Raw genomic sequence first — 26,235 nt, 5'->3', positions numbered from 1 at the left:
AATGACTTTCCAAGGTCTATGTGGGGTCCTTTAACAGGGAATGCCAAGACTTCATGACTGGAAAGTATGTGATTATTCCTGAGCTATGGACTTTGACGCACTCTTATATGTTTCTTCTGTGGAATAAAGCAGTAATGGTATCAGGTATTGAATGATGAATTAAGACTAATGTTGCTGGCCACCCCCACCCCCCCACATTTACCTGTGATTTGCATAATCACTTTAGGATTTGTTCTAAGCATGGAGCATTTGGTGAATAAGCAGTGACAGTCTATCACAATATTAATGAGAAGTGGTTAGTAATGATAGTTTGATAAAAAAAAATCCCTGAGATATTTATTTTTGATCATTAACATGAAACCCTGCTAAGGTTGAAATGTCTCATTAAAATGGTTGGCATGTTGTCTTTGATGGAAATTATTGTTCATTTGAAATGAATGACAGTGCCTAAGTGTGTTCCGTCAGATCTTGATAGTTAATTAAATAGATTTTATTGAAACAGCCAACCGTACAAAATGCAAACCATTAAAGAGCTTTATTTGACAAGAAAATAAATTGATCATGTGAATCTCAATGCTGATTCAGTGCTTACATTGCCACTATATCTTTTTAAACAGTAACACAGAATGTTCATGAAGCATATATGGCTATTCAAGGCTTATGTTACACTTCGATAAAATAAGTGGGGGGGGGGGAGGCAACACTACAGGAAGGTTAATTTCTTTGCAAAGCAAGCCAAATGAAGATTGATGGTTACAAAGAACAGCAGCAATTGGGTCTTGAGGCAGGAGACATGAAGTATCCTTTGCTTTTCAGAGCAGCAGCAAGCAAAGAATTACAATTTCAGTTGTTGAACTGCAAGGTCAAAATCTGCTCCTAGAGGAAAACTCTTGCTTGCATTAAACTTTCACACAAATAGTCGTACAGTATTATATTCTCTCCCCTACAACAGCCATTACTGTGTTGTTGCAAAAGCATTGCAAATGTTCTGATTAAAAGTTTTACACCGAATATATTTTGATATATTATTGTATTTCTCAAGTGAAAAAGTGTGAAGCTGAGGATAAATCTAATTCATTAGGAAAATAATGCTTTTATTAGCTACCCAAACAGCCTGCAACTTAGAGGAACATGGATTCTCCATCCTCAAGGGAAGCAGCAACAATTAAATATTTAATTTGTGTTTCTTATTATTTGGTAACAATATGGCCAAAGCAATCTATTTTAAACTACAGCTTCTAATTTCTAGTCTTTCTTTGTTAAAATAAACTGAATGCCAATGGATGTTTAGTATGTTTGAACCCTCAAAAAGTGCTCAGAGGATCATCTCTTTCAACTCTAGGATTATTAATGGATCAACCTAATGCTTTATGGATGCCACTTGTAAGAGTAGAATTAATAGGCTTCTAGACTGGTTGGACCACTATAATGTTGGCTAGTTATCACTAGTAACTTCATATTCTACATTTTGTAAGAAAAGGATGTCTCCCTCTTGGACGGGGTCATTGCGCCAACCTCCCTCCCACTGCCTCTTCACTACAGCATTGCCAGCAACAAGTTCCCAAACAAGATGTTTGGAATGCACATCTGCTAATAAAAACTTAATCCCTATTGGCTCCATAGGCATAGCAAAAATGCATGCATGTGACCGTCAAACAGAATGCTCTCCCACCTGACTTAACATGCTATTTCTGGCACACAAATGCATTCTGTCTAGCAATCTTGTCACATTTGTTCCTAAAAAGATTTCTGAAATGAAAAATGATTTGCGTCTCAATGGGTGGTAACTATCATGATGAAATGTGTTCAGAATACTCCCTATATTGAGATGCTGGAGTATCTACTTAGTTAACAGATGGATTCATAAAAGGCAAGACAATGTTCAAACATCCTTAATTAACTGGATATGAATAAAGAAAAGCAAAACAACCAGGTCCTTGCACCTACCAAGGAGAATCTAGTAATGTTCTTATAATTATGTAAAGCTCAGTGAAATGTGTCCATCATGGGTTTTCCCTGAAATGTTCAAGGAACATATGGTGCTTTCTATAACACCTGCTGCTGCTTAGATATAGCATAAAACACACATAGGGACAGAAAGGTCCATCACACCTCCAACAGCAAAAACAGCATGGCTTGCAGTGACACAGAGTGAAGTTTGTGGCCACCTGGATCTCCCAGCTTGGCTGCACACGCAAGCAACACAAGGTAAAACATTTGGAAAGCCCAAAGGGTTTGCACTCAGATTTAGAAATGACTAAATAGAACAGGAAATTGTGCTGTTCATGTGGAACCTGAATCAGAGCTGGACACTGCAATGGAGAGTAAGCCACATCAAACACAATGTTGTTTGCCTGCATGTAGAGATTTACAGAAAGCACTGGAAGTGATTTAGGCTTCAGTCATACACACATGCTTACTTGGGAGTAAGCCCCATAGGAAACAATAGGCCTTCTGTGGTAACATGTATAAAATTGCACTGTTGGAGCTTAATGGTTCAAACAGATTTTTTAAAATAATAATAAAAAAGAACCCCTGCCCTATCCTTTAGTTATTTTTTAAAGGCATGCTAATAGAAATGTTTTACTCAGGATATCAGAAAAAGAGGAAAAACTGGAAGGTGGGTGGGAAGTTGGTAGGAAGAGCTGATAAGCCAGTTTCATTGGTGTCTCTGACACAGTACCAGGTGTGAATGCTGATCTATACCAGGGTTTCCCAAACTTTGTGTCTCCAGCTTTTTTGGACTACAAATCCCTAGCTAGCAGGATCAATGGTCAGGGATGATGGGAACTGTAGTCCAAAAACAGCTGCAGACCAAAGTTTGGGAAACCCTGATAGAGCAGAAGCAAACAAGATAGAGCAGGCATTCCCGAACTCGGCCCTCTAGCTGTTTTGGGACTACAGCTCCCATCATCCCTGACCACTGGTCCTGTTAGCTAGGGATGGTGGGAGTTGTAGTCCCAAAAAAGCTAGAGGGCTGAGTTTGGGGATGCCTGAGATAGAGCATTATTGAGTTGCAGCTGGGTCTTTTCTCTCCTCCTGGGTAGACCCTTCCTCCCAAGTCGGCCCCTTCTGATAGAGCTCTCTGTTGGCCAAGCAGATGCTCCCCTTGTCACTTTGGAGTTTCTGTCTGGCCTGCTCCTGCCCTTGGTTCTGAGGCCTGGAGGGTTTTGAGCAGGCACACTGCGTTGTGCCCAACATTTGGGGAGCAGCCATTGTGCATGCATGATGTCACACATGTGATTCCCACCCACCCCAGCTTAGCCAGGCCGACTTGGCCCCCCATCCCCCACCCACTGCCAGCTGCCTTATTTTGTAAAAGGGATACACAGGGCAAATATGCTTCACCCCTCGCGTTCTCGGCAGAGATTGTTAGCACTCCTTCAGTGGAGGGACTCATGGGATCATCAAAGGGATGCACCAGGGCGAAGACACTTCACTCTGCTGTGTCCTTGGTGATCCTCAAAAGGATACAGCAGGGCCAAGCATCTTCATCCTGGCATATGCTTTTGAGGTTTGCTGCGGAATTTTTTGGGGTTCAGCCCCCTTCTTGTAAATATTGGGGGCCCTGACCCCTGCCCTCCCTCAGTGGTGCCCCTGGTATTGAGGATCAAGCCAGGGCTCAGGATGGGATCATTGTGAGACCCAGATGAGGCTTTTCTGAGATAGGGCTGTTCAGACTGTTTTGGTCTGGCACAGGTTATTGCTGTGTTTTAGTATAGGACTCATTGTTCTAACAGCATGCCATATCTTATGGTCTGATACATTTAAAAAAATCAATGGCAGTAGTGGGGGGAAAGAACTGAAGTCTTACACAGAAGGCAACCCCATTCAAGATACACATTTTAAATATGTGGTTACTGAATTAATGAAACAAAGAGATGAATGTATGTCTCAACCAGAGTTCTTTTCTTATAATAGATGCAGTGGAATGTGTATGTGTGTGTGAACAAAATATACACACCCAAATGCCTTTTAATAAGTAGTCAGCATGACACCAGTTACAGAGTTTATGCTTGTTATAGCAACATTTCCCCAACAATATTGGTTAGCCATTTCATAAAATGATGCCTATTATGTTTAATGCTAAGCACTGCAAAGAATGTGAGAAGCTTTTCCTGTTCACCTACGCAATTGCATTTGCGTGGACTTCTGTAATAATAATAATAATAATAATAATAATAATAATAATAATAATTTATTATTTGTACCCCGCCCAATTCGCTGGGCTTCCCCAGCCACTCTGGGCGGCTTCCAAAAAAATATTAAAATACTCTAATACACCAAACATTAAAAGCTTCCCTGAACAGGGCTGCCTTCAGATGTCTTCTAAAAGTCTGGTAGTTGTTGTTCTCTTTGACATCTGGTGGGAGGGCGTTCCACAGGGAGGGCGCCACTACCGAGCAGTTACTCACAATAAGTATCGTCTCTAAATAGTCCATTTCAAAAAGGTTTGGTGAGAAGTGTGTGCCAACACCTGTATACATAATACTTGCATCTGAAGATTATTTTTTGAAATGCGAATGCCTCCTATGCAAAAACACTGGTTTCTACTCCCTTTTGATTCAGCCTGCCTAATGACTTGTAGGGAAGCAAGGAATAATCTGGAGAGAACTACACTGGGGAGAACACAGAAGATGGGGACAGGTAGATGGAGTGAATGCCGGAAATGAGCTCTTCCTCTCACTTGCCTGGTTTTCTTTCAATTGTTTTAAGTGTTTGGGTTTCAATGCAACCAACTACATCTTATAAACACCACAAGCCACTCTGGGGACACAACTGAAAAGCAGGATGTAAAGCTTTTAAAAAAACAACCAAGTGCAAAATCCAAACTTTGCATCATGGCTGCCAGGGCTTTGTGAAGCAGGAGAACAACAGTTGCACTCACAGCCCTCCTATTCATGGCGGAAACTTTGGAAGGCGGCAGGGGGTGGTGGGGGATAGAGGGGGACAATCAGGCCCCATCCCTGTGCCAGATCCAGACTGGTGCAGCAACCAGATCTGGACTGGTCCCAATGTCAGTTACTGATGGCTGGGAGACTGGCTTGGGATCCAGGGGATCTTTGGCCAGCACAGACCTCTCCCATCAGAATGCCCTGTTTGGGGGCTCTCTGCTGCCAGGGATGCCACCACTGGGCTTCTTGCTCATCCGCAGATCCAGCTGGTACAATCCAGCTCAGCTAGTAGAGACAAGAAGAGGGACACTTTGCTCAATGTAAACTCCTCACAGTTCAGAAGAATGAAATATTTTGCACTGAGACAGTATACCTCCAGTCTTAAGGGATAGTATACAGCAAGGGTGGCTAACCTGTGACGCTCTAGATGTTGTTGGACTCCAGCCCCAGCTAGCATGGCTATGGTGAAGGGTGATAGGAGATGTAGTCTACTAGCACCTGAAGGTCATAGGTTACCTACCACCAGGTGACCTGTCATGGTGTTGCCCTAACCTAAGCTTTCAATTGTCATCATTTGGCCTAATGATTTAGTTCTCTTTCCAGTACTTCCCCTGCCTTTAAACACAGGCTTGCTTTAGAGTAAAACTCTGTTTTATTTACTTAAAGCATCCCCTGCTTTTTTTTGTGGAGTTCAAGTAGGGATGGAGAAGAATTGTGTTGTCTGTTTTAAAGTGAACTGACCTAATTGGCAGTACTGAGACTTATACATTGACAAAAAGTGTAGACTGCGCGTCTCTCTGAATTTTGTAAAGGTAAAGGGACCCCTGACCGTTAGGTCCAGTCGTGACCAACTCTGGGGTTGCGGCGCTCATCTTGCTTTATTGGCCAAGGGAGCCGGCATACAGCTTCCGGGTCATGTTGCCAGCATGACTAAGCCACTTCTGGTGAACCAGAGCAGCACATGGAAACGTCGTTTACCTTCCCACCGGAGCGGTACCTATTTATCTACTTGCCCTTTGACGTGCTTTCGAACAGCTAGGTTGGCAGGAGCAGGGACCGAGCAATGGGAGCTCACCCCGTCACAGGGATTTGAAACGCCGAGCTTCTGATCAGCAAGTCCTAGGCTCTGTGGTTTAACCCACAGCGCCACCCAACGCATGCAAAATGCATATTTTACAGGGGAAATGTATATAAAATGTGTATTTTAGAAGGGAATGTGTGCAATTTATTTATTTATTTAAAATCAGCAGGTTCATTACTGAAAGCATACAGAATGGAGATGGAACAGAAATCAGCTGATCCCATCCATCTCTATGTTCAAGGCAGCTAACAAGTAATAAATGATTACAATAAAAGCAACAATAGCAAGGCAGCAGTTTCAAAACAGAAGCAGTTTCAAAACATCATAAAACCCAGAAGGGTCACAAATCAGTTATGACAAAGCAAGCAGTAAAATGCAGTCTCTAAAGGTCAAAAGCTTTCCTAACTAGGAAAGTCTTAATGCTTTGGCAAAACACCAACGAGAAGCAGCCAAAAAGAATCTGCTTTAAGCACAGAGCTCCAGTGTCTGGGAATGGCTACAGAAATCGGCCACTTCCTTCTTCCTAGCTCTGTCTATGAACTGAATATTCAGGCCAGCTTATATGGGACAGAGCAATCCAATCTTGTGCAGACGTGTGGGGTCAATTCACAGCAGTGCTGACTCACTGCAGCTGGGATGGGAGGGGAGGGGGGCACAATCGCTACATTTCCCTTCTCATTGACTTCAAGGACCAATTTTGTAGCCACATCAAGGGAAAAAGAAGCAATGTGTAGTCCAGCAACATCCAGGGGGCCACAGATCAACTACCCCTCTTCTACATTAAGTCTAGATAGTGGGTACACCAACTTCAGTGCAATTCCCAGTAAATGTACAGGGATCGCATAGACATTGCTAGTGGACTGTGTTTAGTATTGTAACCTTAGCCATATGCAGGAAAAGAACAATCAATTTGAAAAAAAGCTTACCTGCCACTGCCAAGTTAAATTGGGTAACAAGATAACACCAATCTTTAAATGAGTGCTCTGGTTGCCTATGAGCAACAACCGAACCTCTTGGGCTTGCCGATCGGAAGGTTGGTGGTTTGAATCCCCGCGATGGAGTAAGATCCCATTGCTCTGTCTCAGCTCCTGCCAACCTAGCAGTTCAAAAGCACGTCACTTCAAGTAGATAAATAGGTACCGCTGTGGTGGGAAGGTAAATGACGTTTCTGTGCACTCTGGCTTCCATCACAGTATTCTATTGTACCAGAAGCGGTTTAGTCTTGCTGGCCACATGACCCGGAAAGCTGTCTGTGGACAAACACTGGCTCCCTCAGCTGAAAGCAAAATGAGCACCGCAACCCCATATTTGCTTTTGGCTGGACTTAACCGTCCAGGGGTCCTTTACTTTTTTTACTTTTTAGTTCCAGGTATCGGCATAGTGAATGGCTATGTATCCAAGTGCTTAATGGCGCCAGTCTCCCAAGAACTGCTGACTCAAGCTTTGAGATCAGCAGGCAAGGCTTTGCTTTTGTGGTCCCTGCCAACAGGTATTACCCATAGCATGGTGATGCAAGATGGGGGGCCCTCTTAGTCATGGCACCCAGGTTATGGAACTTCCTATCTAGAGATGTGGTGCCAATAGTGGAAGTATTGTTTCTGAAGCACCCCAAAGTGTTACAGTATATGGATGTTAAGAAATGTTCATTTTTCTGGAATTAAACAGAAAAATGGAGCTAAAGAAAGGATGCCCTCCTCCCCTCATGGAATAACCATTGTGTGATGGAATGAAGAGCCCTCCTCTTCCCCCGGTCACCATTACTGATCCCAAAGCCCTCTACATGTTGGGGAGCTGTGTTGCTCTGTGGGTATGCCAGTTCTACTCGTGTCGGCTCCCTGCATGATTTAGATCCCTGAACTCTTCAATGGCAGGCTCCTCACTGCCGACATAGAGCCCTCAGTGTGTGGAGGATTGCAAGTCTGGGCCTTGGGCTTTCACCACATGACAGTACCTGTGTGCAGAGAAGGCAGCTGATTTTGCTTCAGGCTGATTGGTTTTAGGTTTAATTGTGACGCAAGGCTCAAATATCTATACTTTCCCTTAAATTTTTTTTAATTGAAACTACCGTATTTTTCGCTCTATAACACGCACCCGACCATAACACGCACATAGTTTTTAGAGGAGGAAAATCCGTAGGCATTCCACCCATAGGCATTCCCTCCATAACACGCACAGACATTTCCCCTTACTTTCTAGGAGGAAAAAAGTGAGTGTTATGGTGCAAAAAATACGGTATTTAGCATACGATACAATAAAAAACAGTTTAAATAAAAACAAAAAGTAAGCCAAAAAAAAAAAAGGAAAGAAAAAAGAGAAATAAGAAGAAAATACAAAGTCTTTTATCAGAGACAGATCTGAACCCTTGTCTCAAATAAAAGTGGGTAGGACCTCTCAGCTCTCGCTTGGGAGCTTTCCTTTCTTCTCCCACCCTGGGAGATCCTCTCACACAAGGTTTTTCACCTTCCACCCATCACCTTCCTGACAGCTACACTTTCTCAAAGTCCTTTGTTCAGAATCCCAAAAGGCACTGACTGTATGGAACTCAAGCTAATTCAATGCTTGAAGTAGGAATCAACCCCCTCCCCTCCCTGAGAAAAACAGAACCACCCTCACCTTGGCCATTAGATCAGATTCCCCACGCCTTGAAAGTTCTGTACATTAGAGCTGATAAATCATGTTGTCATAATGCTCCAGAACTGTGCAAGCACATTCCCATCAGATTTAACTGAGGAAATAATGCCTAAATGGGATATATAAATACTTCATAGAACTAAATAATACAGCATATTATATATATGGCTGAAATCCTCCACCCACAGTAAACCCTACTGAACTCAATTTATTTCTGAGTAGACTGCACTGTAGCATGTTTGTTCATTAGTAGGATTGCACTCACTGAATTCCAGGTAGAACACTGTTAAATGCTTATTGATTAGTAAAATTGTACTAGGAATCCCAAATGGAGTTTTTCTTTTTTAATTGAAACTGATAATGTTAAACAGGCTAAAACCTAGCTACCATTGTCAATATAATGAGGTTCAACACATTGAAAAATTCACTGTTTTTTTTAAAAAAGTGCTCTATTGAAACAAGAAATATTTAGACAGACAACTGATGTTTCTGACTCTGACAATTTTCCAGGATGATATCTGTCATTTCCTGGCTACTACCACTGGAGGTCACTATTACGATGCATAAGTTTTGCCTCTCCTCTGGAAGCTACTCTGCTGCTGATTATTAGGCACAATTTAAAAGCTAGAAGGAGAAAAAGGATTAATATATTTCAAACAACTGCTTTCTGTTAGTCACGGGAGTATAGGTATACAGAAAGATAAATATTTGAATGTTTTGGGTAAGCTTCACCCGTAGTGGATCCAGTGGCTCAATAAATTGTGTTTTCTGTCCAATAAAGAATACAGTGTTTCATGCTTTCGTGATGTTACAAATATTTGCTGAGCCTACATAAGGGACATCAGTATGCAATTATGTCCTCCAGCATTTTCAAAAGCGCACTCTGACTCCTTAATAATTTCTTCCATATTGATTTTCACCAGTATCCTTTGATATGACAAATATTTGCTAACAATTAAAACACTTGACTCAATTCCTTAATGAAAATCCCTCTTGTTAACTTCCCCCTCACATATTCAAACTGTAGTATGATAGAAAGTAAACAACCCGTAATTGCAGCATATCTGAATCAATGATTTGTTTTTATTTTATTTTAAAGATAGAGTAAGTTTTCTATCTTCTATATATCTGGAATTTAGGTGATTTTTTTAATTAAAAAAGCCCTGTTTCTTCCAATATTATATGATAATATTTAGCATTAAAGATCACTTTAGAGTTTTCAAAGCATCTCACACAATTAATCCTTACAACAACAGTTATATTTGAATAATACTGCTTCCTTCTGGTTTTGAACTTATGAAACATCTTTAGTTATAAATGAAACCGAAGCTTACATATTTTTGTGACCTCAGATGTTTTACACTATGAGGGTTAGGTGGAATTCTAATTATTTATTATATATCCCTATGCAACTTAACTTTCCCCTATTCATTAATCGTAAATATACTAAATTCACATTAAGACATAAAGAGAATGACTGTGCTTTCTTCGTGCATTTTACTTAAGTCACACAGTGGGCAAAAAGCAAGAGAAAGGTTAACAATAGAACAATGAATGTTAATGGTGGTTAATGGCTAAATCAATGGGACAGAAATTAAAGTGAATACACATTTCAGCAGTACCCAGTTAGCAGACAGCTAAGCTCAAACACTGATGGTGATGGTAGCTGACTAAATCATATCAGAATTAATGTTGTCATACTTGAAAAAAATCTTTTACAAAACCAAAATGGTATCAAGGATGTCTACAGAAAGTTGCTGCGAGCAAGACCGCTTTGCCAAGAGAGCGGACAAGCAGACTGCAAGCCAGTCTGATGCTCTGTCTGCTTGCAGCAAATTCCGCCACCATCCCCAGGGCTGACAGAATGTTCTGCTTGGGAGTGTTGCATTTCACTGCTTGTGTGCACTCTAGGCAATGGGTTCATCATTTGTCAGTTTCCCCCAAATCACATCCAGCAGCCAAGCCTCTTGTGGATCATTGGGCACACAGTAATGAAGGTGTCCTAGCTGGATTCTAGTTAGCTCTTTAGTACAACTGCCATTGTATGGATTTTTCCAGACACTGACCGAAAAAATCAACAGTTTTCCCGAATTGTAGCTCATATAGTGAAATTCATGCAAATATTAACTATGATTTTTGCATTGCAGTGGATTGAACTAGATGAGCCTTGGGGTCACTTCCAACTCTATGATGCTATGATTTTACTACTGAGTGTGGAGTTCAAAATCAGGCTTTTCCAGTCGTTTCATCTGTGCAAACATTTCAGTTTGCCAGAGGGAACACCACCCCCTCCTCTCCCATGTACTGTTCTTTACCTTTTGTACTGTTCTGGGCGTCCTTCTCACCCCCCATGATGTAAGCTAAATCCTTGTGAAGGGCTTGTGTTGGCGGGGCTGTTTAGGTGAATCGTGCCCTGAGTGTACAGTCTAAGAATATAATCCACCAGTCTCTGCACCAGTAAAACATAACTCAAGTACAGTGTAGTGTGTCCACTTGCATCATGCAAAATATTAGAAATGTGTATTCAGGACCAGCATATCCATGAGGCAAGGTGAGGCAACTGCCTCAGGCAGCAGACTCCACAGGAGCACTACAGTGGTACCTCGGGTTAAGTACTTAATTCGTTCCGGAGGTCCGTTCTTAACCTGAAACTGTTCTTAACCTGAGGTACCACTTTAGCTAATGGGGTCTCCTGCTGCTGCTGCACCACCGGAGCACAATTTCTGTTCTCATCCTGAAGCAAAGTTCTTAACCCGAGGTACTATTTCTAGGTTAGCAGAGTCTATAACCTGAAGCGTCTGTAACCCAAGGTACCACTGTAGATCCAGCCTCCAAGGAATATGCCACATGTAGATCTTCACTCACCCCTTCTTCCCGTGTGTGTGTATGTGTGTGTGTGTGTTGCACACCATTTTCTGGTTCACCTCAGGTGCCAAAATGTCTGAGGCCAACCCTGTGTGTACTGCTAAACACTATTTATTTAACAACAACAAAAAAAAATTTTTTTCATGCCACCCATCTACTCTGTGCAGCTCCCAACAAAAAGAGTTAAAAGCACAATAAAACACCACACATTCAAAACTTCCCTGAAGAAGGCTGCCTTCAGCTTTCTTTTAAAAATCACATAGCTTTTTATCTGTTTGACATCTGCATTCCACAGGGCAGGTGCAACGACTGAAAAGGCCCTCTGCCTGGTTCCCTGTAACCTCACCTCTCGCAATGAGAGAATCCTTAGAAAGGAACTCAGGGCAGCTATAACAATTAAACAAAGTGGTAGATCAATGAAATACAGTTAGCATTATCCAACCCAACACAATCTGTTCAGCTGTCCTACCTCTACATACATAAAACATGTATTCTGAACATGGCTCATTACCCTTAGAAGGCAATCTGATAAGCTCTTCTCACCTGCTGTCCCCTCTGACAAGAATGGAGTTGTGCTTAAGGGATGGTGTGCTTACCCAGTCATTGGATCATTAAAGGTTGCATGGATCCTTTTGCGTGACAAAGGCAAATGTTTAGATATTGGCAACTTTAGGAAGTACTTGAAGTCAGCATTTGGGGGACAGTTGCTGTAATTAGTAGTTATTCAGTAAAAGGCAGAAGGGATGGTCCCCTTTGATTTAGACTTCTTCCTGCTGAAACAAAGTGACATTATTGATGAACCAGTAAGTGGCACTCTTTCCTCACACACCATTTAGTCAATAGTCCATTGTGCAAGAGTGACGTCTCATTTCTATAGAGTACCAGGGATAAAGCAGAGAAATCAAGCTCTTTAGATTACCTTAGTTTGACCTTAGCAATAGACCTATGAAATAAAACTCATAGAAACTTAGCTTTTGAAATCAAAGAGCAAATAATTCTAATAAATGTAAATGATATAATAAAAAAGAACAGGAAAGGACAGGATGGAAGAAGGAAAGGAGCCTCTCACCTACTAACTTTAGAGCCCTGCACCAGATACATGTTTGCATGCAGCAAACTGTGCTGAAATTGTGCCTTGGTGTTACCTGACCCAATATGTCAGTCCTATATATTTTGCACATTTGCCTGTAATATCAGCATAGAGTTCCTGCAGTGATAATGGTCCATCATCTCTTGCTGTGTGGTGAGCAGCATGCCCAATACCAAACCTTTATTTAGTGGCACATTAAACCTTAGCATCAAGGATTTCCTTACCAATATTGCTTTATCATTTTTATTTCTGTATTAGCTGTTCATAGTATTTGTATCCGACAAATCTAGTAAACTCAGTGATATTCCATATGTGGGTGGCTTGCTTCCTAAGACATTTATGAAAAGGTAATGAAATATATAGGGACGCAGGTGGCGCTGTGGGTTAAAGCCTCAGCGCCTAGGGCTTGCCGATCGAAAGGTCGGCGGTTCGAATCCCTGCAGCGGGGTGCGCTCCCGCTGCTCGGTCCCAGCGCCTGCCAACCTAGCAGTTCGAAAGCACCTCCGGGTGCAAGTAGATAAATAGGGACCGCTTACCAACGGGAAGGTAAACGGCGTTTCCGTGTGCGGCTCTGGCTCTGGCCAGAGCAGCGATGTCACGCTGGCCACGTGACCCGGAAGTGTCTCCGGACAGCGCTGGCCCCTGGCCTCTTAAGTGAGATGGGCGCACAACCCCAGAGTCTGTCAAGACTGGCCCGTACGGGCAGGGGTACCTTTACCTTTACCTTTTAATGAAATATATGGGGGTGCAGGTGGCGCTGTGGGTTAAACTACAAAGCCTAGGACTTGCTGATCAGAAGGTCAGCGGTTTGAATCCCTGCGACGGGGTGAGCTCCCGTTGCTTGGTCCCTGCTCCTGCCCACCTAGCAGTTCGAAAGCACATCAAAGGGCAAGTAGATAAATAGGTAGCGCTCCGGTGGGAAGGTAAACGGCGTTTCCGTGCGCTGCTCTGGTTCGCCAGAAGTGGCTTAGTCATGCTGGCCACATGATCCGGAAGCTGTACGCCGGCTCCCTTGGCCAATAAAGCAAGATGAGTGCCGCAACCCCAGAGTCCGTCACGACTGGACCTAATGGTCAGGGGTCCCTTTACCTTTACCTTAATGAAATATATAACTTTCAGAAGGAATTCCCCTCAAACAGAATAGTGATGGTGATTATTTATGATGTTTCCCTTTATTCTTAATGAGAAGAGAAAAGGCACTTCCTCTTTTATATCTACCTGGCCTTCCTCATTAAAGTATATGTATGATATTTACTTTGAAGTAATTCTTATTGATATGTTCAGCACTGGAGTCTAAGACATCTAAGTTTTCTTCTTAGATGCCGTGCTGTTCTTCCCCATGATGCTTGATTAAATAAAGGCATCAGATTTCTCGACTCAAGAATTGGCTGTTTTGTTCAAGTTAATATTGCTTTTCATCCTTCACTGGTCCCTGGGTGTTGCCAGATCACAATGCTGAAGTGAAAGTAGAAACTGTATTAGCCAGAATTTCTCTTTCAGGCTTTCCACCAGCCTTCCACCCTCTAGATCAGTGGTTCCCAATTAGCTAAGTACTGCAGGCCCCCTGTTTTCCAAAAGCCAAGCCATGGAATTCCTGCTTTTGAAAAAAATGATATCCCTATGGTTGTTTTCGTTGAGTGAATGGTACCACAGATCCCCTGGAGTCCACAGATCATCAGTTGGGAACTGCTGCTCTAGATGTTTTGGATTACAACCCCAGTCACCTGATTGGCCACACAGACTGGGGCTGATGGGCATTGAGGGCACAAGGTTGGGGATGGCTATTCCTGGAAAATAGGGACACTTGGAGGTCTGCTAGCTTCTAGCTCCAATGTTCCCTTTCCTAGGCCAGCTCTGGTACCAGCTGATGGTAAGGAGCCCATGTGGAACTGCTGTTTATATATGCCAACCAATGAAAATCAAGTGCCCTTGAACATGTGAAAAGTGACTTTCCTTTGAGCAACCAAAGGTGTCTAGTTATGTTGGGGGCAGGTTGGGCAGCGTTATCACCATCTATGCTTCCTTCAGGCTCCCCTCTGCCAACACATTGCTTTCTTTCAGGTTTGTTCCCTCTGGGCTCCCTGTCCCTTCTCCTTTTCTAAATCCCAGACTCCTGACCCTTTCCATTTCTCAGTGTGATGAGCACAAAGCTTTTCTTGCTGGATTCTGCAGCACAGCATTGTTGATAAGGTTCCCCTCTCCCTTAATCTCTAGGATTCAGTCATGAAATACAAAGTGAGAAATGTTTAAATGCATAACTAAAATTCAGGGCTGTTCCTAAAGTAAAAAAAAAATAGATGGTCTTGTTAAAAATGTTCTAGACATGAAAATATCCATGAATAAGTCCAGAGTGTAAAATTGTGTGCCTTTAAATGAAGGCTGCCTTTGCAATGTGCTCTTAAATGCTGGTCTCAGTCAGGGTTTTCACATTTTATGACATCTCCCAATATCTCGGAAATAGGATAATGCTTCTGCCTGTACGCACTTTCCTAAAAGATTGGTCTCACACCATGTACAAATATAGATCCCAATTTCAGACAAACTCCTAAGAGACTTCATCCTTTTGGAAAGTTGTAGAACTGAATTGTGAGCTGCAGCAATTTAGCTGCCTTGTTTTCATGCTCTCTTGGCCCTTTCTAACACCACCACTAACAGCCGCTTGGCACATGTACAGTCCAAAGAAATGTGTAAAATAAGGGAAGGTGGCTGGAGAGCTCTCTTCAATAGACTGCATGGCTTCCTTTAGAACAGAGTTATTTCGCTTATTACACTTTGAGTGGATCACTCAAAGGGCATATTTTCCTACCTGTAACTTTTCAGTTTTTTTAAAAAACCATAAAGTAGTAGCCATAGTTTGAGAAACAAATGAAAAATGTTCAGATAAAGGCAACAGAAGTGACCAAAATGTGTGGTCTGGTTGCATTACAAGATCTTCATCTTTGAAAATCTTGCATCACCATAGGAGATAATATGCATCAATTGTTTCCACCCATTAAATAAAATACATTTTTTAAAATAATTTTAAAAACCATAATTCAAAGTAATATGGTGATTAGGACACTGAGTGGAGAACCGAACATCCAGATTTTTTTTAAAGTAGATGTTATCCTCATAATAAGCTAGAATGGTATTGTATATCTGGATTGCTTAGAGTTGTATGCCTAAAATCTCATGTTCCTGAGTGAGATTGTCCCATTAACACGTCATCTGTTGGCAGATCAGGAACTATACAAGCTTCCAAGTTGCCCTAGCCTCAGTTTTCCAAAGAATTAAATGCATAGCCCCCCCCCTTTCCAAGAAATAAAACCAAGTTGACTGGGGAAACTCCCAGAGCCTTAGAGGCGAATGGGCAGAGAGGAGGGTGGGATCTTTCCTTTCAATGGGCAGGTTTAGTTTTTAGTGATAGGGCCTTTTCACAGGGCACTCCAATGACAGTGATCTCAGGGAGAGATGTTGAATAGAGTTCTTCATGGGGGTTGCCATTCTCTGAGTTTTGGCTATAAGAGGCATCAGACTATTGAGGTGAACAGTTTCTTTCACAATCATTTTTCCTAACAATTAAAAAGTATTACACACGATCTCTCTTTGTGGAGTGTACTTTAAAAAAGGGAAATAATAAAAAACTCCCACTGGTGACTTTTCAAGGTTTTTATAACAATGGTAAAATCACTTGTCACTATAGGCCCTGGATCTATTTGTCTGAACTTTTTGGCAGGTTTCTTGCCTAGAAGCACATTTCACCTTTTCAAATAACTAGGGAAAGGAATGTGATTTCTGTCTTCCACCCCATATGTCTACCTCTCTAAAATTTGGCAGGTTTCATCCTCTCAAAAGGGGTGGCCATGCCTGCAATCTGCATCGAATTCTGGAACAAAATAAGTAAATTAGAGCCTTAAAAACACTTTAAAAGCACCCGATAATTTGATTTATTTTTATAAAAAATAAATATGCTGCCAACTCGTAAAAAAATCAAGGCAATGTACAACAATATGCATAACAGCAATATATATATATTCTGGATCTACCAGAAATTCAGAAAGTTTAATCTACTCTAGAGGGGCTTCTTTGTCTGCACTAGTGAGTAATCTTTTTTTAAGTTAATGAATTTGTCAACCATTTTTAGCCCTCAAACCTGGTGTCGCGACTCTTTCCCCTGGGATCTGCTTGGATTGGAAATTATTCTGTGTAGGTTTTCACAAATATCCAGGACCTTAATTCTGTTAATAATCCGTGAGTGACCTGAACAGGATTCACATGAAGTGCTGCAAAAGATATCCCAGAGCTGAAATTCTGTAATTGCTGCAACTGTTAACATGAAAATCTCCATATGTATTATAAGACTTGGGACTAGCATAGCATTCCTAATGCCATGCTGCAGTCAGGTCATAGAACAGCTTAGATAAGTGTGCCATTTTAAAAGCTTGTGCCAGTGTCCTTTCTCCCTCCCTCCGTCCCTCCCTCTCTTTTTCTCTGTCCCCGCTAGATCAGCTTTCTCAGTATCGGTGGCCCAGATAGCTGCATCATTACACAGATGTTTTTCTTCCAAACAGAATAATATTTGAACTGGTCCACCCCTGACAAATTTATTTGCCAGGATCAAATCATTCTCTCTGTTGGATGGCAAAATCAGCAGGGGATGCTAAGTAATGAGCCAGTAGGGGATGACTCTGCATGTTGAACCTCTGCATGTGCTGTCTATGAGCAAGTCAGCGTCCCCAGAGGCAGTGGGAAAGAACAATAGCTGGACTTGTATAGGAATTAGCATGCCTGACAGTGACAGATTCGGTTATTGACAACTCTGGCAGAATGAAGTCCTTGAAACACAATTATGTGAGAGGCGTTTGGTCTTCGGAAACTTAAAAACTAGGAAAACTGGGTATGCATGCAAGGTCACAAATTACAAGGTACAATATCCTTGCCTTTGCAGGGAAAGTGCCTTTTAAGCTCTGTTTATTGCAAAATAATAACAGTTCTAAAGCAAAGAAGAGATGACATTGAAGCTGATTCAGATCCTACCAAAGCAAAAATGTGAAGCTAAAACACTGATTTTGTATTCAGGTAGAAGTGATGCTACTCATAGGATGCACAAAAGAGGCTTGTATGTATAACATGCACACACACTTGACAATCTCTGGGCAATCTAATTTATTACTAGAGTGCTTTTATTAAGTCACTGTTGGCAGCTCATTCAGCAACCTCAAAATATATTACAGCACGTGTATGCATGTATATGTATATAGAATCTATGCTTTGTCGTTTAATAGTGTTAAAAGCAGTATTTTGAAAGAGTACATAAAGGAAGAAACAATGCTTTGTTTTAGCCCAACATGTGAACATTTGCTCATGTATAGGGGCATGGTCTCACTCCTTGCTCTGTACATAGATGCAGTGCTTTTTCCTGGGGGAATGCAGGGGTACGTATACCCCTAAACATTTTGTGAATCCAGGTTTGGCCTCATTGAGGGGCAGTATTTCAATATGAGTAGGAAAATGCGAGTACCCCTAAAGACTTTTTTTGAAAAAGAAAAAAAAAACACTGCATAGATGTCTTACAAGTAAGTAATGCTAATGAATAGGACTTGTATGAAAGTTCCTACGCGAACACCAGAATATAGGAAACTAGTGCACCTTTTTCTGAGAGAAATGAAATAACAGTTAGTGATCGGTTATAAGAGAAATGTTCTGGGGCCTACACATAGGAGAAACTGTGCCATTATCAGGAAGAGAAAGAACATACAAGTAAGGCAACAGTCAAGATTGGTAAAACATTTGGTCTGACAGACCAATAAGGATTTGGAAGTGCAAGGCTCAAAAATTCAGATGGATTTGAACTAATCAGCCACATCTTTGGTCGTAAATCTCTAGCAATATTTCAAACAATTAGTGCTTCCATCTACTGCATGTTATGTGTATACCGTAATTAAAACCATGTATTAAGCTTCAGTGACTGAGTTAAGAAACTGTGGAATATAGTCAAGAACGCAAATCCTCATCTGGGATGTATTCCTGTGAAGTCTAGAGCAGGGGTCGGCAAGGTTTATCTTGCCTGGGTCGGATCAGTCCTGCGGAGATCCCTCTATGGGCCAGATCGCATGCGCACCTGCGATTTTCGGCACCTGTGCAGATACAATTTTGGGTGTCTGAGCGTGTGGAGACGTGATTTCCAGCACCGCATAAGCGAGTCCCCATGCCACGCTATACCAGTTTAGTGCAGCACGTGAGCAGGCGGCACAGTTTGGGGGCAGCTAGTGGGCCAGTCAAACAACCTCCGTGGGCTGCTTCCGGCCCATGGGCCTTAGGTTGCTGACCCCTGGTCTAGAGAAAAATAGACTTTTTGTGGGTCTATGAGGTCCATGAGGAAAATTCCCCATATTTCACATCAGCATTTATTCTATTATCCTTTTATACATGCTTGGCAAAGTGAAACAGAACTGCAACTGCTTCTTGGAGGCAGAGTGCTACTGTAAAGGTTATCAACAACGCTGAGTTCTCCACATGCAGAATGGCTTTTTGATACAGATGGTGGCAGCCCCCTATAAAGCAAGCCACTCTCTGGGTTAGAGCATGGAGGTGCTGTTTCACATAGCGCCACCATGACTAGCATAACATAAATCTAGATACTGATCAATACATGCTTTCTCACAAGTGTTAAATTAGTCAGTATATAATAGTGACTAGCTCAGTCCATTACCCTCTCATTTCGATTACACCCAGTCCTTCATCTTGTTCAGGTTATTCGTTTACTACACACAATGTAAATTCACTTACACTTTAAGCACACTCCACACACACACTGTAAAAAAACAACTCCTGCTTTTTATTACTTGTTTTCTGCTCTCTGATTCTATTTTTTATTATTATTGAGTGACTGCCACAAATTCAGCTCCCTTGAAAGTAATGGGATTAGACTGTCAGCCAGTCCTGGCAGAAATGAGTTGAGTCAGGGCTCTATGTTTGTGAGAAAGTCTCTTGTTTAGGAAATCCATCTTTCTGAAACTCTCCAGAATTTTTAGCTCAAGCAACAGCAGCAGGTTGCAGGAACGGATATTGGCAGAAGTAAAATGTTTGGCACATCCAAGCATGTTTGTGACACAACCACACAATTTGGCATATGCAAGCTTTCTGGCAGTGGGGACGTTTGCCAATAAAATAGATTGATTTGGGTCTACTTTTCACTGAGGTGGTAAACCCGAGTGTGGGCTGTAGCTCTCACTCCCCCCCCCCAAAAAAAACCCTAGCATGCCATGAAGAAAGTGAGGTTGGAATCCTTCATCTTGACACCTAGTTTTCTAAAGCGTTGGTTTTTTTTTTTTAATGAATGCAGGAGAAATTAATACTGTGAGGCTGAAGTGCTACAGCCCAGCCACAGGCTTGCTTCCTCAGTGAAAACTAGGTCTTTATCTGCTGAAACTCTTCCAATGTTTTGGATACTTTCAAGCAGAGCTTGATTTTTGGGGGTTGTGTGTGATGACTCCAGGCGGCCTGGCAAAAACGAACAAAAAAGAATAGCCCAACCTATAATTATTTTTTTGCTAAATACATAAGGGTAAGACATGCAAGTTCATCTCATTTTGTTTAAGAGTACATATGGTATATTGCAACAGAATGCCTTTGCAAACCCCAAAGTCTGTTTGTAATGCCCATTTACATGAAAGGGGACTATACCTCTCAAACAGGTTGGATTGGAAACAGTTCACTCATCTACTGTCCATTAACATTTTTTGGAAGATCGTAAAAGTTCTGTGGTAAAGCAAGTGGAGAAGAATATTTCAAAGGAATGGCCAGACTAATTTGTGTGACTTCTGTGACTAGATAGGGTAACTGTAATTGTGATGGGATTTTTGTAGTTTAAGAAAATAATTTACGAATGGGAATGGAAACATTTCAAGTGTTTTGAAAGTGCCATTTCCTATGTTTCTGATAATGGGTAGATTGACCTTTTAATAATGGAGCCTTTTGTTCAAGTGAATCCCCATGGCTCCTCTGCAACACTGTAGTTGTTAAAAATGCCTTAATTGGGATTAAAGATGTGTGGCACAATCTCATTTTAGTGGAAATATTCTAAGGTGGTTATTATTATATCCCACTGGTTATTTTTTTAAAAAAGAAGATGATGGTAAGCACTCTGTAAGAGTATCACTTGATTTTCTTTTCTAGGTTTCATCCGCGTTCTGTTCCACTCATCTGTCTAGCTAAACCTCAAATGCTTGTACAGCATAAACAATATCCCTTAAAGCGTGCCTGGTAAGTAATGAACTCCTTCTAAATTCTCTGCTCAACAGCTCCCCTGAGTTTATGGAAGTTAATGTAATTGAGCAATGACTTGGCTACCTATGTATTGCTATCTGTCAAAGGAACTTTAAAGGAGGAGTTGACAACATTCATTCTGAGCTATTTCATATAAATTTCTTGAAACCTATTTCCTCGACGCTGAAAAACATGCAGCTTTTTCATCTTTACTGAATAAGCAAGTTCATTTCAGCATTAAATTGGAGGGCTTGCAGATTTAGCTTTCCTAATGTCTTTACTGTCCTCTTTACCTTTTCCTTTACTGATGCTAAAAGTCATTCAGGAGTGAATTATAGCCAAGTTGTTTTGGAATAACAGGGCATATAATCTTTAAAAAGGTCTGCACCACTTCTGATAAACTGCCTTAAGCTTGAAAGGCACGTATGAGCTGTAATAGTAGTTAAGCATTTATGGTCTGAAGGCAATACGAGGCCACCACCTTGTTGAAGCTAAGCAGGTTGAGATGTGGTCAGTGTCTCAATAGGTGACTCTGTGGAAACCAGATGTACACTCTCTTGAGTTCCACAGTACGATAAAAATGTGAGAGAAGGAAAAATAAAGAGGAGAGTGAGCAAGCAACAATACTTTTGTAAGTGGAAAGGGCTATTACTGTGGTTTTATCAACAGGCATACCTAGTGACTTATGGTCATACTACTTTTTAAATTTTGATTTTTGTTGTTAAACATCTAGTATACTCTTGGCCAGCTGTAGAATCTTTGGAAGAGCAGTGGTTGGAGCAGCCAAACTGGGAAGGGTGACAGCAAATGCTCTGCGTACAAATATTCCTATTGAGACTCTGGATAGTCATTCAGTGCAAACAGTAATGGTCTGATGTGTATAAGGCAGCTTCCTATGTTCCTAGTGTTAAGTTGTGGGTGAACATATCAGACGACCCAGCGATTCTTCAAACAGCTCTTGTTTATTCACAGGCCAGGACAGAATTGAACTGAAGGGTTCAGTCAGCCTGCTTATAGAGAGCTCCAGTACAATGTAACTGTAACAATTTTCTAAAACTATCCAATCACTGAACGTCCCTTTCGATCCCTTATTTGCATAACTATCTACAGTATCCCCCTGCTGGCCCAGGGTGAGAACTTCAGTACATAACACCTAGCAGCAGCAGCAGCAACATCTAAGGCTTCGGGAGCAGACATTTTCCATTATCACCCCAATAACCTTCTTTATGGCACAGTGAAGATCCAGGAGCTGCAGCCTATTGAGTTGACTTGATGAGATGTTCTGCTTCCAAAAGGTTGCCAGGTAGTGCACACCAGGTGTGTATATGGGTGTGTACTGTTCTCCCTATGAAGCCTTCAAAGAGCATCAGTTGGAACACCCGCAACAGCAGTAGTATCTAAGGCTTGGAAAGTGGGCATCCCATCCCTGCTCCCATCAGCATTTTCTTTGAAAAACACTTACCTGATGTGTACACAAGCACATTTTTGCTTATCATCTGCCACCTTAAGGGCCTGTTGTCAGGCAGAAAATTAATATGTAAGTATTTTGACTAAACAAACAAATACACCAGTGGTGCTTCAGTTTAATTAAGAGCGATAGTTCATGCTCAGTTAGTGAAGAAGCAATGTGAATGTGAATGAAGAAGTTGTTTTCTCTCTGTGGGGTATATTCGACAGCTGGGAATGTCTGATGTATGCGAGACCAGCTTGAAATGGGCAGGGAAAAGGGGAGCAGTCAGATAGGCATGGTCTGCTGGTCCAGGAGATTTGATGTTGAGATGGAACAAGATGAATAAGGGGAATGAGGAATCAATAACTTTGGCTGCCTTCTGGATTCTTCTGCAATGAGGCCAGGTAGAGAATTTCAACAGGCCTCTTTCCATCCAAATTGTTGTTGTTGTTTAGTCGTTTAGTCGTGTCCGACTCTTCGTGACCCCATGGACCAGAGAACGCCAGGCACTCCTGTCCTCCACTGCCCCCCGCAGCTTGGTCAGACTCATGCTGGTAACCTCGAAAACACTATCCAACCATCTCGTCCTCTGTCGCCCCCTTCTCCTTGTGCCCTCCATCTTTCCCAACATCAGGGTCTTCTCCAGGGAGTCTTCTCTTCTCATGAGGTGGCCAAAGTACTGGAGCCTCAGCTTCACAATCTGTCCTTCCAGTGAGCACTCAGGGCTGATTTCCTTCAGAATGGAGAGGTTTGATCTTCTTGCAGTCCATGGGACTCTCAAGAGTCTCCTCCAGCACCATAATTCAAAAGCATCAATTCTTCGGCGATCAGCCTTCTTTATGGTCCAGCTCTCACTTCCATACATCACTACTGGGAAAACCATAGCTTTAACTATACGGACCTTTGTTGGCAAGGTGATGTCTCTACTTCTCAAGATGCTGTCTAGGCCTTTCATTGCCCTTCTCCCAAGAAGCAGGCGTCTTTTAATTTCGTGGCTGCTGTCACCATCTGCAGTGATCATTTGTAGCCTCTTTTAGTGTGGTGAGATCTGTAAAATTGGTCTTATTTGTACATATATATTTTTATGTTTTAGGCTCTTTATTTCTACTGTGTTAAATTGCTTTGGGTCACTTTTGTGAGGAAAGCGACTGCCTAATATAATATCATATAATCACTTAATATAATTAATATGGCAGCAAGACTGAGCAAAAAGAAGTGTACAAAGAGGCTGGATGAAGGATGCTGTCAGAATGTAGGAAATGTAACCTCACCTGGGGAAAAAAGGAGGAAAGGTTATTTGAAAGTTGCAGCCTTGCTCCTCATCTTTTCTAAAATAAGTTTGATCCCAGAGTGGCTGCAGCTCACCAATGTACATAAGCAAGAAGGCTTTGACAATAGCTTTAACTTCCTTTAATGGTGAGCTGTGGGAGCAAGGGGAGAAATGCATTAAAAGATAGTCTCCAAATAATGATTTCATTTCCTTTTGGGCCATATCAACTCTTGCTTTTAAAATCTGCATTGAGGTTTGGTGCTTGCTCTTTGACACGGCTGCTATTTGAAAGTGGCAAATTCCAAAGTACACTTCACTTTTTCTAAGAGAAGCCATTGTTTCTCTTCTGCACGTACGTCTGGCACTGTAGAAATAATCATCTTAGTCAGGAAATATTTGTCAGAACAGCACCGTGTGTCCTGAAGGATCATCAGAGGGGGCTGGGAGCAGTGGAAGGAGGCATTGTCAAAGTGAGGGTACAGCAATGCATTTTGATTAAAACTTTCCTTTGCCTTCCAGCTCACAGAGCTGCTTAGAGAGGGAGAGGGAGAGGGAGAGGGGGAGGGAGGGGGAGAGAGAGAGAGAGAGAGAGAGTTAGAGTTGATTGCTAGATGGGATGTATATTTAAAACCATTGCAACTTTGGCTTTAGTTTTCAAAATGTGTTTTCATTTGAGGCTGCAGTGCAGGAGTAGAAACTGTGTTGCTGAAGTAGATAGGTAAAGCCTGGAGCTGGTGGAAAAGATTCTGACACCAAGCCCAGAGATACGGTATCTGGGTTAAGTATAACAGCATTTAATCTGCTGCTGGTTCTAGCAGAGCTACCTTCTACACTTAAATGCTTGAGCACTTGCTTTAAATCTCAGAGATCCCAGGGTAGTTTCAGCAGCAATATCTATAATTAATTGCATGTGTAATGAAGTCCATTTGGGAAGCCTGTGATGACTCGCCTATGTGTTACCCAAAGACATTACAATATCAATAGCACTAGTAATTTTAATTAAAACTTTGAAATGTCGGCCTGTTGAAATATTCATTATTGCACTTGATTAGGTTGTTTTGTAGTCTTCTGCACTTTCCTTTCATTACATATTACCATGACTTTGCAAAATGACGCCACTTGCAGCAAAGCACATATAACTTATTTCAGAGGAAGTGTCTTAGATGTTTTGTTGTTGTTGTGTAAATTTTGACATTAAAAAAAATGTACCACCAGCCACTGGAGCATATGGGGCGGGGAGAGAAACAGCTCTCATAAGGATCCCAGGTTGTAAAGTTCATGTAGATTTTGAAATTCCTGATGTGCAAAAATAATAAGATACACTCGAAAACTTACTAGATGTTCTGGAAAGCTTAGAGGGCACACCAGTTGGAGGGCTGGACAAGATCTTTATTATCTCAGTTAAAGACAGTACAGTAACAAACTCCTGACTCCATCCAAGTAAGTCCACTGCCACCTAGTGACTAAACTATATAATGACCATATCCACACACTGAGTGCCACATATGACAAACATTGTTATGAACTTTGCTGTGTTGATTATTGTAAACAGGCCAATCATAAAGCAACATAGGGATTTAAAAAGAAAAGGAAAGAACAGCAATATTTATTGGTAACTGGAGAACTCTCTCCTCTACTTTTGAAAGGTGGCACCCTTCCATTAGTGAATAGAAGCAAATAGTGCACTGAATCTGAACACATGAATTTATAGAAAACTAAGAGTTCTTATCTGGAGTTGGCTGAAACTGGGATTCTCAGTGCAGTTGCACTTTAGGAATGTGAAACAGGGTTAGTGGCTCTCAGGGGGTGCCCATTTGAATGCAATATTATGGGAGCCCAGGTAAGCCCCACCCTGCATAATCGATCACATGTCATGGTGCACACACACCATTTGAATGGAAATGCCCATCAATTTTGCAGGGACCCAGTCCCCTCAAATATTTTATAGTGGGGGCCAAAGGCCCCACGGCCCCTAGGAGTTGGCTCCTATGGTGGCTATGATGTCTGTTGTAGAAGTTTACTTGCTTTGAGTGGGCTCAGATTGTCTGTTTCTAAATAGATATCAAGGACATGGACACTATATATTTCCAGGGCTCACTATCTCATCTAAAGGAAGTAAAAACCTGTTCTACCCCCACCCACTGGGCTTCTTACTGCCAAGGAAAGTGGGTAACACCTAACTGGATGAGCAAAAGTCTTCCACATATCTTGATAGCATGTACCATTTGTATCTTATTTTTAGTACCATATAAAATGACAAACTTATTTTGGAAGAAGCCTTATTGCAGGCAGAGCTTCAACGGGACTGAGGCTCACTGCAGGAATCTCTCATGTGCCAGGGAGAATAAATGCTAAAGCATCTTGTGGTAGCTACAATCAAACACCCAGAACAATGTTCAATGTCAGTCAACAAGAAACAGCAATCTTAAGGAGCAGATAGATTCAGAGTCCCCTAAGGACACTGGGCTGAAGCCACTGAGGGCTAGTCAGCACTTTGAATTAAGCCCACAAACATTTTGGAAGCCAATATAATAGTTTCAGAATTGGCGTCATATGCTTTCTCAGGCCCATTCCACTTTATTTTGTACCAAGTGTAATTCTTTCTTTAAAAAGCTCAGGTTTCAGGGACTGACCTATACCTGGCTTTCTTGATAGCAGCCCCAAATAGACTTTGGGACCAAAGCATGAATAACAAGGGTTTATTTC

The 26,235-nt window shown here is 41.7% G+C and overlaps 1 long non-coding RNA gene across 3 annotated transcripts in view; it reads left to right on the top strand.

Moving 5' to 3' along the window:
* LOC307214004 overlaps positions 1-26,235 on the top strand; it is a 583,863-nt gene that overhangs the window by 145,087 nt on the left and 412,541 nt on the right. For all 3 annotated transcript variants that reach the window (XR_013837817.1, XR_013837818.1, XR_013837819.1), the window contains exon 3: positions 20,720-20,806. This is a non-coding gene — a long non-coding RNA (uncharacterized lncRNA). The remainder of the gene's footprint in view (positions 1-20,719; positions 20,807-26,235) is intronic.

Source organism: Podarcis cretensis, assembly GCF_951804945.1.
Source record: "Podarcis cretensis genome assembly, chromosome: 4".
NCBI lineage: Eukaryota > Metazoa > Chordata > Lepidosauria > Squamata > Lacertidae > Podarcis > Podarcis cretensis.
This window is presented reverse-complemented; position numbering and strand designations above follow the sequence as displayed.